Genomic DNA, 12,845 nt, shown 5'->3' on the forward strand with positions numbered 1-12,845 from the left:
CCATGGAGACAGAGGGCAGCAGGCTGCGCAGAGAGAGCAGAGGAGGAGAGTCCAGCCATGGAGACAGAGGGGAGCAGGCTGGGCAGAGAGAGCAGAGGAGGAGAGTGCAGCCATGGAGACAGAGGGGAGCAGGCTGGGCAGAGAGAGCAGAGGAGGATAGTCCAGCCATGGAGACAGAGGGGAGCATACTGAGCAGAGAGAGCAGAGGAGGAGAGTCCAGCCATAGAGACAGAGGGGAGCAGGCTGGGCAGAGAGCAGAAGAGGACACTCAAGCCATGGAGACATAGGGGAGCAGGCTGGGAAGAGAGCAGAGGAAGACAGTCCAGCCATGGAGACAGAGGGGAGCAGGCCGAGCAGAGAGCAGAGGAGGAGAGTCCAGGCATGGAGACAGAGGGGAGCAGGCTGAGCAGAGAACAGAGGAGGAGAGTCCAGCTATGGAGACAGAGGGAAGCAGGCTGGGCAGAGAGAGCAGAGGAGGAGAGTTCAGTCATGGAGACAGAGGGCAGCAGGCTGGAGAGAGAGCAGAGGAGGAGAGTCCAGCCATGGAGACAGAGGGGAGTAGGCTGGGCAGAGAGGGCAGAGGAGGAGAGTTCAGCCATGGAGACAGAGGGGAGCAGACTGGGCCGAGAGAGCAGAGGAGGAGAGTCCAGCCATGGATACAGAGGAGAGCAGGCTTGGCAGAGAAAGCAGAGGAGGAGAGTCCCGCCATGGAGACAGAGGGGAGCAGGCTGGGGAGAGAGAGCAGAGGAGGAGGGTCCAGCCATGGAGACAGAGGGGAGCAGGCTGAGCAGAGAGAGCAGAGGAGGAAAGTCCAGCCATAGAGACAGAGAGGAGCAGGCTGGGCAGAGAGCAGACTTGGACAGTCTAGCCATGGAGACAGAGGGGAGCAGGCCGAGCAGAGAGCAGAGGAGGAGAGTCCAGCCATGGAGACAGAGGGGAGCAGGCTGGGCAGAGAGGGCAGAGGAGAAGATTTCAGCCATGGAGACAGAGGGGAGCAGGCTGGGAAGAGAGAGCAGAGGAGGAGAGTCTAGCCATGGAGACAGAGGGCAGCAGGCTGCGCAGAGAGAGCAGAGGAGGAGAGTCCAGCCATGGAGACAGAGGGGAGCAGGCTCGCCAGAGAGAGCAGAGGAAGAGAGTCCAGCCATGGAGACAGAGGGCAGCGAGAGCAGAGGAGGAGAGTCCAGCCATGGAGACAGAGGGGAGCAGGCTGGGCAGAAAGGGCAGAGGAGGAGAGTCCAGGCATGGAGACAGAGGGGAGCAGGCTGGGCAGAGAGAGCAGAGGAGGGAGTCCAGCCATGGAGACAGAGGGGAGCAGGATAAGCAGAGAGTTCAGAGGAGGAGAGTCCAGCCATAGAGACAGAGGGGAGCAGGCTGGGCAGAGAGCAGAGGAGGACACTCCAGCCATGGAGACAGAGGGCAGCAGGCTGGGAAGAGAGCAGAGGAAGACAGTCCAACCATGGAGACAGAGGGGAGCAGGCTGAGCAGAGAGCAGAGGAGGAGAGTACAGCTATGGAGACAGAGGGCAGCAGGCTGGGCAGAGAGAGCAGAGGAGGAGAGTCCAGCCATGGAGACAGATGGCAGCAGGCTGGAGAGAGAGCAGGGGAGGAGAGTCCAGCCATGGAGACAGAGGGGAGCAGGCTGGGCAGAGAGGGCAGAGGAGGAGATTTCAGCCATGGAGACAGAGGGGAGCAGATTGGGCAGAGAGAGCAGAGGAGGAGAGTCCAGCCATGGAGACAGAGGGGAGCAGGCTGAGAAGAGAGATCAGAGGAGGAGAGTCCAGCCATAGAGACAGAGGGGAGCAGGCTGTGCAGAGAGCAGAGGAGCACACTCCAGCCATGGAGACAGAGGGGAGCAGGCTGGGAAGAGAGCCGCGGAAGACTGTCCTGCCATGGAGACAGAGGGGAGCAGGCTGAGCAGAGAGCAGAGGAGGAGAGTCCATTCATGGAGACAGAGGGGAGCAGGCTGAGCAGAGAGCAGAGGAGGAGAGTCCAGCCATGGAGACAGTGGGCAGCAGGCTGAAGAGAGAGCAGAGGAGGAGAGTCCAGCCATGGAGACACAGGGGAGCAGGCTGGGCAGAGATGGCAGAGGAGGAGAGTCCAGCCATGGAGACAGAGGGGCGCAGATTGGGCAGAGGGAGCAGAGGAAAAGAGTCCAGCCATGGAGACAGAAGGGAGCAGGCTGGGCAGAGAGAGCAGAGGAGGAGAGTCAAGGCAAAGAGACAGAGGGAAGCAGGCTGGGCAGAGAGAGCAGAGGAGGAGAGTCCAGCCATGGAGATAGAGGGGAGCAGGCTGGGCAGGGAGAGCAGAGGAGGAGAGTCCAGCCATGGAGACAGAGGGGAGCTGGCTGGGCAGAGAGCAGAGGAGGAGAGTCCAGCCATGAAGACAGAGGGGAGCAGGCTGGGAAGAGAGCAGAGGAAGACAGTCCAGCCATGGAGACAGAGGGGAGCAGGCCGAGCAGAGAGCAGAGTAGGAGAGTCCAGCCATGGAGACAGAGGGGAGCAGGAGAGTCCAGCCATGGAGACTGAGGGTAGCATACTGGGCAGAGAGAGCAGAGGAGGAGAGTCCAGCCATTGAGACAGAGGGGAGCAGGCTGGGCAGAGAGGGTAGAGGAGGAGAGTCCAGCCATGGAGACAGAGGGCAGCAGGCTGCGCAGAGAGAGCAGCGGAGGAGAGTCCAGCCATGGAGACAGAGTGTAGCAGGCTGGGCAGAGAGAGCAGAGGAGGAGAGTCCAGCCATGGAGACAGAGTGCAGCAGGCTGGGCAGAGAGAGCAGCGGAGGAGAGTCCAGCCATGGTGACAGAGTGCAGCAGGCTGGGCAGAGAGAGCAGAGGAGGAGAGTCCAGCCATGGAGAAAGAGAGGAGCAGGTTGGGCAGAGAGAGTAGAGGAGGAGAGTCCAGCCATGGAGACAGAGGGGAGCAAGCTGGGCAGAGAGAGCAGAGGAGGAGAGTATAGCCATGGAGACAGAGGGCAGCAGGCTGCGCAGAGAGAGCAGAGGAGGAGAGTCCAGCCATGGAGACAGAGGGGAGCAGGCTGGGCAGAGAGAGCAGAGGAGGAGAGTCCAGCCATGGAGACAGAGGGGAGCAGGCTGGGCAGAGAGAGCAGAGGAGGATAGTCCAGCCATGGAGACAGAGGGGAGCATACTGAGCAGAGAGAGCAGAGGAGGAGAGTCCAGCCATAGAGACAGAGGGGAGCAGGCTGGGCAGAGAGCAGAAGAGGACACTCAAGCCATGGAGACAGAGGGGAGCAGGCTGGGAAGAGAGCAGAGGAAGACAGTCCAGCCATGGAGACAGAGGGGAGCAGGCCGAGCAGAGAGCAGAGGAGGAGAGTCCAGGCATGGAGACAGAGGGGAGCAGGCTGAGCAGAGAACAGAGGAGGAGAGTCCAGCTATGGAGACAGAGGGAAGCAGGCTGGGCAGAGAGAGCAGAGGAGGAGAGTTCAGCCATGGAGACAGAGGGCAGCAGGCTGGAGAGAGAGCAGAGGAGGAGAGTCCAGCCATGGAGACAGAGGGGAGTAGGCTGGACAGAGAGGGCAGAGGAGGAGAGTTCAGCCATGGAGACAGAGGGGAGCAGACTGGGCAGAGAGAGCAGAGGAGGAGAGTCCAGCCATGGATGCAGAGGAGAGCAGGCTTGGCAGAGAAAGCAGAGGAGGAGAGTCCCGCCATGGAGACAGAGGGGAGCAGGCTGGGGAGAGAGAGCAGAGGAGGAGGGTCCAGCCATGGAGACAGAGGGGAGCAGGCTGAGCAGAGAGAGCAGAGGAGGAAAGTCCAGCCATAGAGACAGAGAGGAGCAGGCTGGGCAGAGAGCAGACTTGGACAGTCTAGCCATGGAGACAGAGGGGAGCAGGCCGAGCAGAGAGCAGAGGAGGAGAGTCCAGCCATGGAGACAGAGGGGAGCAGGCTGGGCAGAGAGGGCAGAGGAGAAGATTTCAGCCATGGAGACAGAGGGGAGCAGGCTGGGAAGAGAGAGCAGAGGAGGAGAGTCTAGCCATGGAGACAGAGGGCAGCAGGCTGCGCAGAGAGAGCAGAGGAGGAGAGTCCAGCCATGGAGACAGAGGGGAGCAGGCTCGGCAGAGAGAGCAGAGGAAGAGAGTCCAGCCATGGAGACAGAGGGCAGCGAGAGCAGAGGAGGAGAGTCCAGCCATGGAGACAGAGGGGAGCAGGCTGGGCAGAAAGGGCAGAGGAGGAGAGTCCAGGCATGGAGACAGAGGGGAGCAGGCTGGGCAGAGAGAGCAGAGGAGGGGAGTCCAGCCATGGAGACAGAGGGGAGCAGGATAAGCAGAGAGTTCAGAGGAGGAGAGTCCAGCCATAGAGACAGAGGGGAGCAGGCTGGGCAGAGAGCAGAGGAGGACACTCCAGCCATGGAGACAGAGGGCAGCAGGCTGGGAAGAGAGCAGAGGAAGACAGTCCAACCATGGAGACAGAGGGGAGCAGGCTGAGCAGAGAGCAGAGGAGGAGAGTACAGCTATGGAGACAGAGGGCAGCAGGCTGGGCAGAGAGAGCAGAGGAGGAGAGTCCAGCCATGGAGACAGAGGGCAGCAGGCTGGAGAGAGAGCAGGGGAGGAGAGTCCAGCCATGGAGACAGAGGGGAGCAGGCTGGGCAGAGATGGCAGAGGAGGAGATTTCAGCCATGGAGACAGAGGGGAGCAGACTGGGCAGAGAGAGCAGAGGAGGAGAGTCCAGCCATGGAGACAGAGGGGAGCAGGCTGAGAAGAGAGATCAGAGGAGGAGAGTCCAGCCATAGAGACAGAGGGGAGCAGGCTGGGCAGAGAGCAGAGGAGCACACTCCAGCCATGGAGACAGAGGGGAGCAGGCTGGGAAGAGAGCCGCGGAAGACTGTCCAGCCATGGAGACAGAGGGGAGCAGGCTGAGCAGAGAGCAGAGGAGGAGAGTCCATTCATGGAGACAGAGGGGAGCAGGCTGAGCAGAGAGCAGAGGAGGAGAGTCCAGCCATGGAGACAGTGGGCAGCAGGCTGGAGAGAGAGCAGAGGAGGAGAGTCCAGCCATGGAGACAGAGGGGAGCAGGCTGGGCAGAGATGGCAGAGGAGGAGAGTCCAGCCATGGAGACAGAGGGGCGCAGATTGGGCAGAGGGAGCAGAGGAGGAGAGTCCAACCATGGAGACAGAAGGGAGCAGGCTGGGCAGAGAGAGCAGAGGAGGAGAGTCAAGCCAAGGTGACAGAGGAAAGCAGGCTGGGCAGAGAGAGCAGAGGAGGAGAGTCCAGCCATGGAGATAGAGGGGAGCAGGCTGGGCAGGGAGAGCAGAGGAGGAGAGTCCAGCCATGGAGACAGAGGGGAGCTGGCTGGGCAGAGAGCAGAGGAGGAGAGTCCAGCCATGAAGACAGAGGGGAGCAGGCTGGGAAGAGAGCAGAGGAAGACAGTCCAGCCATTGAGACAGAGGGGAGCAGGCCGAGCAGAGAGCAGAGTAGGAGAGTCCAGCCATGGAGACAGAGGGGAGCAGGAGAGTCCAGCCATGGAGACTGAGGGGAGCATACTGGGCAGAGAGAGCAGAGGAGGAGAGTCCAGCCATGGAGACAGAGGGGAGCAGGCTGGGCAAAAAGAGCAGAGGAGGAGAGTCCAGTCATGGAGAAAGAGGGGAGCAGGCTGCGCAGAGAGAGCAGAGGAGGAGAGTCCAGCCATGGAGACAGAGGGGAGCAGGTTGGGCAGAGAGCAGAGGAGGAGAGTCCAGCCACGAAGACAGAGGGGAGCAGGCTCAGCCGAGAGCAGTGGAGGAGAATCCAGCCATGGAGACCGAGGGGAGTAGAGAGATCAGAAAAGGAGAGTCCCGCCATGGAGAGAGAGGAGAGCAGGCTGCGCAGAGAGAGCAGATGAGGAAAGACCAGCCATTGAGACAGAGGGCAGCAGGCTGGGAAGAGGGAGCAGAGGAGGAGAGTCCAGCCATGGAGACAGAGGGGAGCAGGCTGGGCAGAGAGCAGAGGAGGAGAGTCCAGCCATGGAGACAGAGGGGAGCAGGCTGGGAGAGAGCAGAGGAGGAGAGTCCAGCCATGGAGAGAGAGGGGAGCAGGCTGAGTAGAAAGAGCAGAGGAGGAGAGTGCAGCCATGGAGACAGAGGGGAGCAGGCTGAGCAGAGAGCAGTGGAGGAGACTCCAGCCATGGAGACAGAGGGCAGCAGGCTGGGCAGAGAGAGCAGAGGAGGAGAGTCCAGCCATGGAGACAGAACGGAGCAGGCTGTGCAGAGAGAGCAGATTAGGACTGTCCAGCCATGGAGACAGAAAGGAGCAAGTTGGGCAGAGAGAGTAGAGGAGGAGAGTCCAGCCCTGGAGACAGAGGGCAGCGAGAGCAGAGGAGGAGAGTCCAGCCATGGAGACAGAGGGGAGCAGGCTGGGCAGAGAGGGTAGAGGAGGAGAGTCCAGCCATGGAGACAGAGGGCAGCAGGCTGCGCAGAGAGAGCATCGGAGGAGAGTCCAGCCATGGAGACAGAGTGTAGCAGGCTGGGCAGAGAGAGCAGAGGAGGAGAGTCCAGCCATGGAGACAGAGTGCAGCAGGCTGGGCTGAGAGAGCAGCGCAGGAATGTCCAGCCATGGAGACAGAGTGCAGCAGGCTGTGCAGAGAGAGCAGAGGAGGAGAGTCCAGCCATGGAGAAAGAGAGGAGCAGGCTGGGCAGAGAGAGTAGAGGAGGAGAGTCCAGCCATGGAGACAGAGGGGAGCAAGCTGGGCAGAGAGAGCAGAGGAGGAGAGTCTAGCCATGGAGACAGAGTGCAGCAGGCTGCGCAGAGAGAGCAGAGGAGGAGAGTCCAGCCATGGAGACAGAGGGGAGCAGGCTGGGCAGAGAGAGCAGAGGAGGAGAGTCCAGCCATGGAGACAGAGGGGAGCAGGCTGGGAAGAAAGCAGAGGAAGACAGTCCAGCCATGGAGACAGAGGGGAGCAGGCCGAGCAGAGAGCAGAGGAGGAGAGTCCAGCCATGGAGACAGAGGGGAGCAGGCTGAGCAGAGAGCAGAGGAAGACAGTCCAGCCATGGAGACAGAGGGGAGCAGGCCGAGCAGAGAGCAGAGGAGGAGAGTCCAGCCATGGAGACAGAGGGGAGCAGGCTGAGCAGAGGGCAGAGGAGGAGAGTCCAGCTATGGAGACAGAGGGGAGCAGGCTGGGCAGAGAGAGCAGAGGAGGAGAGTTCAGCCATGGAGACAGAGGGCAGCAGGCTGGAGAGAGAGCAGAGGAGGAGAGTCCAGCCATGGAGACAGAGGGGAGTAGAGAGATCAGAGGAGAGTCCAGCCATGGAGACAGAGGGGAGCAAGCTGTGCAGGGAGAGCAGATGAGGAGAAACCAGCCATGGAGACAGAGGGCAGCAGGCTGGGAAGAGAGAGCAGAGGAGTAGAGTCTAGCCATGGAGGCAGAGGGAAGCAGGCTGGGCAGAGGGAGCAGAGGAGGAGAGTCCAGCCATGGAGACAGAGGGGAGCAGGCTGGGCAGAGAGCAGAGGAGGAGAGTCCAGCCATGGAGACAGAGGGGAGCTGGCTGGGCAGAGAGAGCAGAGGACGAGAGTCCAGCCATGGAGACAGAGGGGAGCAGGCTGTGTAGAGAGCGGAGGAGGAGAGTCCAGCCATGAAGACAGAGGGGAGCAGGCTGGGCAGAGAGAGTAGAGGAGGAGAGTCCAGCCATGGAGACAGAGGGCAGCAGGCTGGAGAGAGAGCAGAGGAGGAGAGTCCAGCCATTCAGACAGAGAGGAGCAGGCTGGGCAGAGAGGGCAGAGGAGGAGAGTCCAGCCATGGAGAAAGAGGGGAGCAGATTGGGCAGAGGGAGCAGAGGAGGAGAGTCCAGCCATGGAGACAGAGGGGATCAGGCTGAGCAGAGAGCAGAGGAGGAGAGTCCAGAGATGGAGACAGAAGTCAGCAGGCTGAGCAGCGAGAGCAGAGGAGGAGAGTCCAGCCATGGAGAGAGTGAGGAGAAGGCTGTGCTGAGAGAGCAGAGGAGGAGAGTCCATTCTTTAAGAGGTCTTTTGGAGTTGTTACTGGGCTTTGTTTTTTTTTTTTTTTTTTCTGCGTCACGTGAGAAAGATCATGGCAGGTGACCTAATGGCTGAGTTCGTAGAATTTGTTTCTTTTCAGTTTTATTATCTGCATAAATTTTTTGGCTTTTTCAGGCCTTTCCATCTTCATCCGTAAATTGGGATGGGACCACCCCTCCCCTGGAGAGTTCTGGCTGAGGATCTCTCAGGTCCCGTTGAAGGAGCTGAGCACAGAATCTGGTTTCACTGGTCAGATTTTTCTGCAACAAGAAATCATTCCCATATCTGACTGACTTATAAGCACACATAGGGGTGGATTTGTGGGTCAGTGTTAGAGCACTGACTCTAACACTCCTGTGAGGCCCTGGTTGGATCCGTAGCACCACAGAAAAATAGTAAATAAATTTAGAATATTATTGTGCGAACTGCAACTAAACACTAATTTTATTATTTTCTTAAAAAAGAATATACTTTAATGGCTTGAGGGCTATTGATTGACTTTAGCTCTCCGGCCACCATTAGTCTCTGTGTGTCTTCTCATATGAGGGTCCAAGACGGTGGGGCAACCACTGTGTGAGGCACGCCGTTCTCAAGTGGAAACAGGCTCCAAAGGGGACAGGGCCAAACCTCAGCAACATGCTAAAACCTGAGACTGTGAGGTGGCACATGCCATGCCTGCTACGATGCCACTTGCCAAGGTCAGTCCGTGGACCAGCCTCAGTAGGGATGTCTCCTCTACCTCCAGAGAACACACCCGTCACAAGAGCACCCAGGACTGTCCATGGGTCACGTTATCTACTTCATGTGGCGTCTGTCAGCCACTGCTCTTGTGCTGACAAGTAGACTCACAGGTGGCCTTAGGGACGATGGGGTGATGGTCGTGAATTTCCTTTGCCTCCCTAGACATGTTCACCCCACCCCCCTATAAACCTGCTCCTCTTCTCCAAATTCCAAGGAATGAATCGGTGAAAAATGACAGACTTTTTGAAAGGGCTCTCCGGATAATAGCTCCTTCATCCCTTGCTCTTCTTCCTCTCCCTTCTCACCCAACAATCTGGCTTCCTTGATAAATCTGAAACCCTAACACCCGGCCACCTCAGGCCTTTCGCTCACTGCCCGTCTGCCCCAGCATCTGCAGTCTCCCATGCCTTCAGGCCTGTCGGAGATGCCCCCCCTGACCAGCCTATGTAAAGTAGCCAACCCTGTCCAAAGGCCCCCTGTTGCCTTCAGCCTGACTCACCGCTCCCCTTAGCACTCATCCCAATCTGGCATTTTACACATTTGGTCATACTTTGCTGTGACTTATTATCTAGCCCCCTTGTTTAGCACATAAGCTCTCTAAGAGCAGGGACTTGTCCACCTCTATGTGGACAGTCATCAAACGGCTGTGGAGCTGACTGAGCAGACATGCACCAGGGACTCCCTGGAACATGGGTACACACACACACACACACACACACACACACACAGGCGGTGCATCTATAAATACAGGTGAGGCTTATCACAAGACATCGTCAACCTCCATTTAATGGATGTGAATGCTTAAAATGAGAAAAGGAACCTGGCTTTCCCAGGAGCACACAGCTCAGGGCTGCCCAGTCCGCTGCGCAGCACGAGGAAGGGCAGACAGGCTGCCCTCGGCCTCCAGGCTGTAGCTGAGACGCAGCGGTGGCTCCCATGCTTCCCAGGATCAGGAGAGCAGCAAGGAGAAGATCCCCTCATGCTCCCGAGGAGCCAGGAGAGAAGAGAAGGTCTGCAGCTGGGAGGTGAGAGGTCGCGGCCAGGGAGGGATGGAGTTGCCCTCTGCTCCCCTTGGCCGTGGAGAGGGTGAGCCGGCAGCTCAGCAGCACCTGTTGACTTTTAGTGCCTCGTCACCACCTTCTGTGTGTGGCACCCTGATCAAATGCCACAGCCAGTGTGACCTCCTCAGGTCCCTCCAGTTCCCCTGCCCCAAGCCCTTCTTCCATTCAGCCCACGAATGCTGTCCACAGGCAAAGGCCTGTGGGGGCTGGATTTTTCCTGGATGCCCCTGACCTGCTTGCTCCTGGACACAGAGGGAGCCCCAGCGCTGCTCCGGCCAGACCTGACCTTTCCAGGCTGACACCTGTGTGCGTTAGCGAAGTGGGTGTCTGCAGGGCTCACCTGTGACAGCACACATGATGTCCAGCCCCCGCCACACAGCCTCACAGCCCTCCTGGGCTGTCACCCCACGGGGGCTGCCTACCTGTCCCCTCACAGAGGCTGGTGAGATGACCCTGACGTAATCGTGTGTCTGTGTGCTTCTCTCGCTGATTCCTTACCCCCAACTGCAGCACCAGAGGAATCTGCAAGAGAGATGATCGCCCAGAGCTACCGCCTCTCCCCGTGGTCACCCTTTGAGGGCCTCAGAATGGCCATGTCCCCTGCTACCTGTCCTTTGGCCCTCTAGAACTGATTATTTTTTCCCAAACTGCAAATCATAACCTATTTATGAGTCATGAAATCAGTTTAGTGGACACCATCACTATTTCTTGTGGGGGGTACTGGGGATTGAACTGAGGGGCACTCCACCACTGAGCCATCCCCAGCCCTATTTTGGATTTTATTTAGAGACAGGGTCTCACTGAGTTGCTTAGCACTTTTGCTGAGGCTGGCTTTGAACTCTCAATCCTCCTGCCTCAGCCTCTGGAGCTGCTGGGATTACAGGTCTGTGCCACCATACCCAGCACCATTTTTAATTAAATAAATCAAACAAGAAAAAAGTGTGCAACTCACAAGATAGGGCATTTTTATAAAGCTTCTTTGGTTAGGTTGTGTGTGTATGTGTGCCTGTGTATATTCTTTGTAATGTTAAGTGTACTTTCTACTGTGGTTTTGACCCAGAGCATGCCCATCAAGTGATGGTGCCTGTTATGAGCTGTGGTAGGGGGTCCTTCAAATCTGGGCCTAATTCTACTCACTCAATAAGGAGTGAGTTGTTGGCTATGAGCTCCATGGGATGCCGACAGCTGCTTCATCTCTGTATCTGCAGGGAAATTTGATTGAAAGTGAGACAGAGCAGAGAGTTAAACATCCCAGAAGGATTCTTGCTGCTGAGTGCAGGAAGAAAACTCAAAAGCTCAAGGCAAAGCCTGGTGCATGGGTGGCCGTCTAAGAGGAAGGAGAAAGTCAAGTTGTCGCCACACGGCTCCTCGCTAGGCATTGCGGCAGTCAAAGGAACAAGACAGACCTTCCAACATGGCGGGATGAAGGCATGCGGAGCTAAACTGGTAACAGGCACATGTGTGTGGAGCAGCAGAGTCATCAGGAGTAAGAGCAACAGCAGCCAGGGAGAGAGGTGAGGCTGGAGGAGCCGCGCCCTCACCAAGGGACTTGAGCAGGGGCTGAGAGATGGGGGTCTGAATGAGGGATGGGGCAGGGAGGGCTGCCAGGTCCAGGGATGGAGTCAAGGCTGCAGGCCTCCGGTCAGCATCAGCCCACACGGAGCAGAGGGACTCTGTGCAGACTCTGGCTCCATAGAGTGAGGCAAAGTCACAGCAGGTCAAAGAAATGGGCTGACACTACAAATAAATTAAAAATCTAACATGACCCAAGTGTCAGCTGCAGAGACCTGCCACTTGAGATCCAGAAAAGATTGGTCTGAGTCTCCATGCCATATCCTGTGGAAAGTTCAAGGCCCTACCCAAGACGCCTGCACTTTCTCAGAGCAGTTACATTCTTGTGGTCTTCTCCGGTTCCGGAATTAGTTCAGTTTATCTGTGGTCTCACCCTCCAGCACATGTGGCGCCTCTCCTTACCCAGTCCTGGGATGAGAGTCCCTGAAACCCGGTCCTTCTCCTTGGTTTACTCACACACACACACACACACACACACACACGCGCGCACACACACACGCACAGCACAAATCTTACAAGGCCTTTGCTGACATTCTGAGGAAGATGGAGGAAGGATTCACCTTGCAGCATGAAAACAAATTAATTTAATATTAAAAATGTATTGTCAGCTGGGCACAGTGACACACCTGTGATCCCAGGAGCTCAGGAGGCTGAGGTAGGAGGATACGAGTTCAGAGCCAGCCTCAGCAACTTAGTGAAGGCCTAAGTAACTCAGCAAGACCCTGTCTCTAAATAAGATATTTTTAAAAGAGGCTGGGGATGTGGCTCAGTGGCTCAGCACCCCTGGGTTCTATCCCCAGTACTGAAAAAAAAAGTGCATGTTTTTAAAGCATGCTTGTGTAAATTTTGGGCAATCCAGTTCTCTTCTCTCTAGACAGCTGAGTCTCTCTTTATCTCTCTTGTTTTCTCTTGCCCTCCCACATGCCCAGTTCCTGTTCTTCAATCATGTTTGCAGTTTGATTATTTTTGTTGTTGTTTTTGTAGCCTTTTTATTTTTGGTGGAGGGACTCACAGAAATGACTTCAATAGGCTGAGGGAAGGTAACAGGAATATCAAAACTTCTGAAAATGTGTACAACCAAAGACATTAAGTCTCAGCTGTCACATTAGCTAAAATGTTGTACAGTTATTCTGACAGAGTTGTCTTTTAATAGAAAAATATGACCCTTAGCGGGAACACGCACTGAGTGCTCTAAACTCAGCCCTCCGAGCCTGGAAGCAGCCTGGTGGGCTAGCGACATTGCATAAATAGGCCTATTGTTCTAGGTCTGTTACCCTGACTTTAGATGCAGTGTCCGGAAAAGAAAGCTCCCCCACCAAACTGTTAGCCTTCAATCCGAACCTCTGAAGGAGGAGTGCTTCACAGAGCAGGTGCAGAGTCCCAAAGATGTGCTAAGTACAAGTGAAAAACAAAAAGAAATCCTTTGGAAGACAGGAATATCCCACCCATATTTTAGCATCAGGATCATTTTGAGTTGATCATCTGAGAAACCACAGATACAGGGGTGCTCTGAAAACC

Source organism: Callospermophilus lateralis, unplaced genomic scaffold (assembly GCF_048772815.1).
Source record: "Callospermophilus lateralis isolate mCalLat2 unplaced genomic scaffold, mCalLat2.hap1 Scaffold_86, whole genome shotgun sequence".
Taxonomy (NCBI): domain Eukaryota; kingdom Metazoa; phylum Chordata; class Mammalia; order Rodentia; family Sciuridae; genus Callospermophilus; species Callospermophilus lateralis.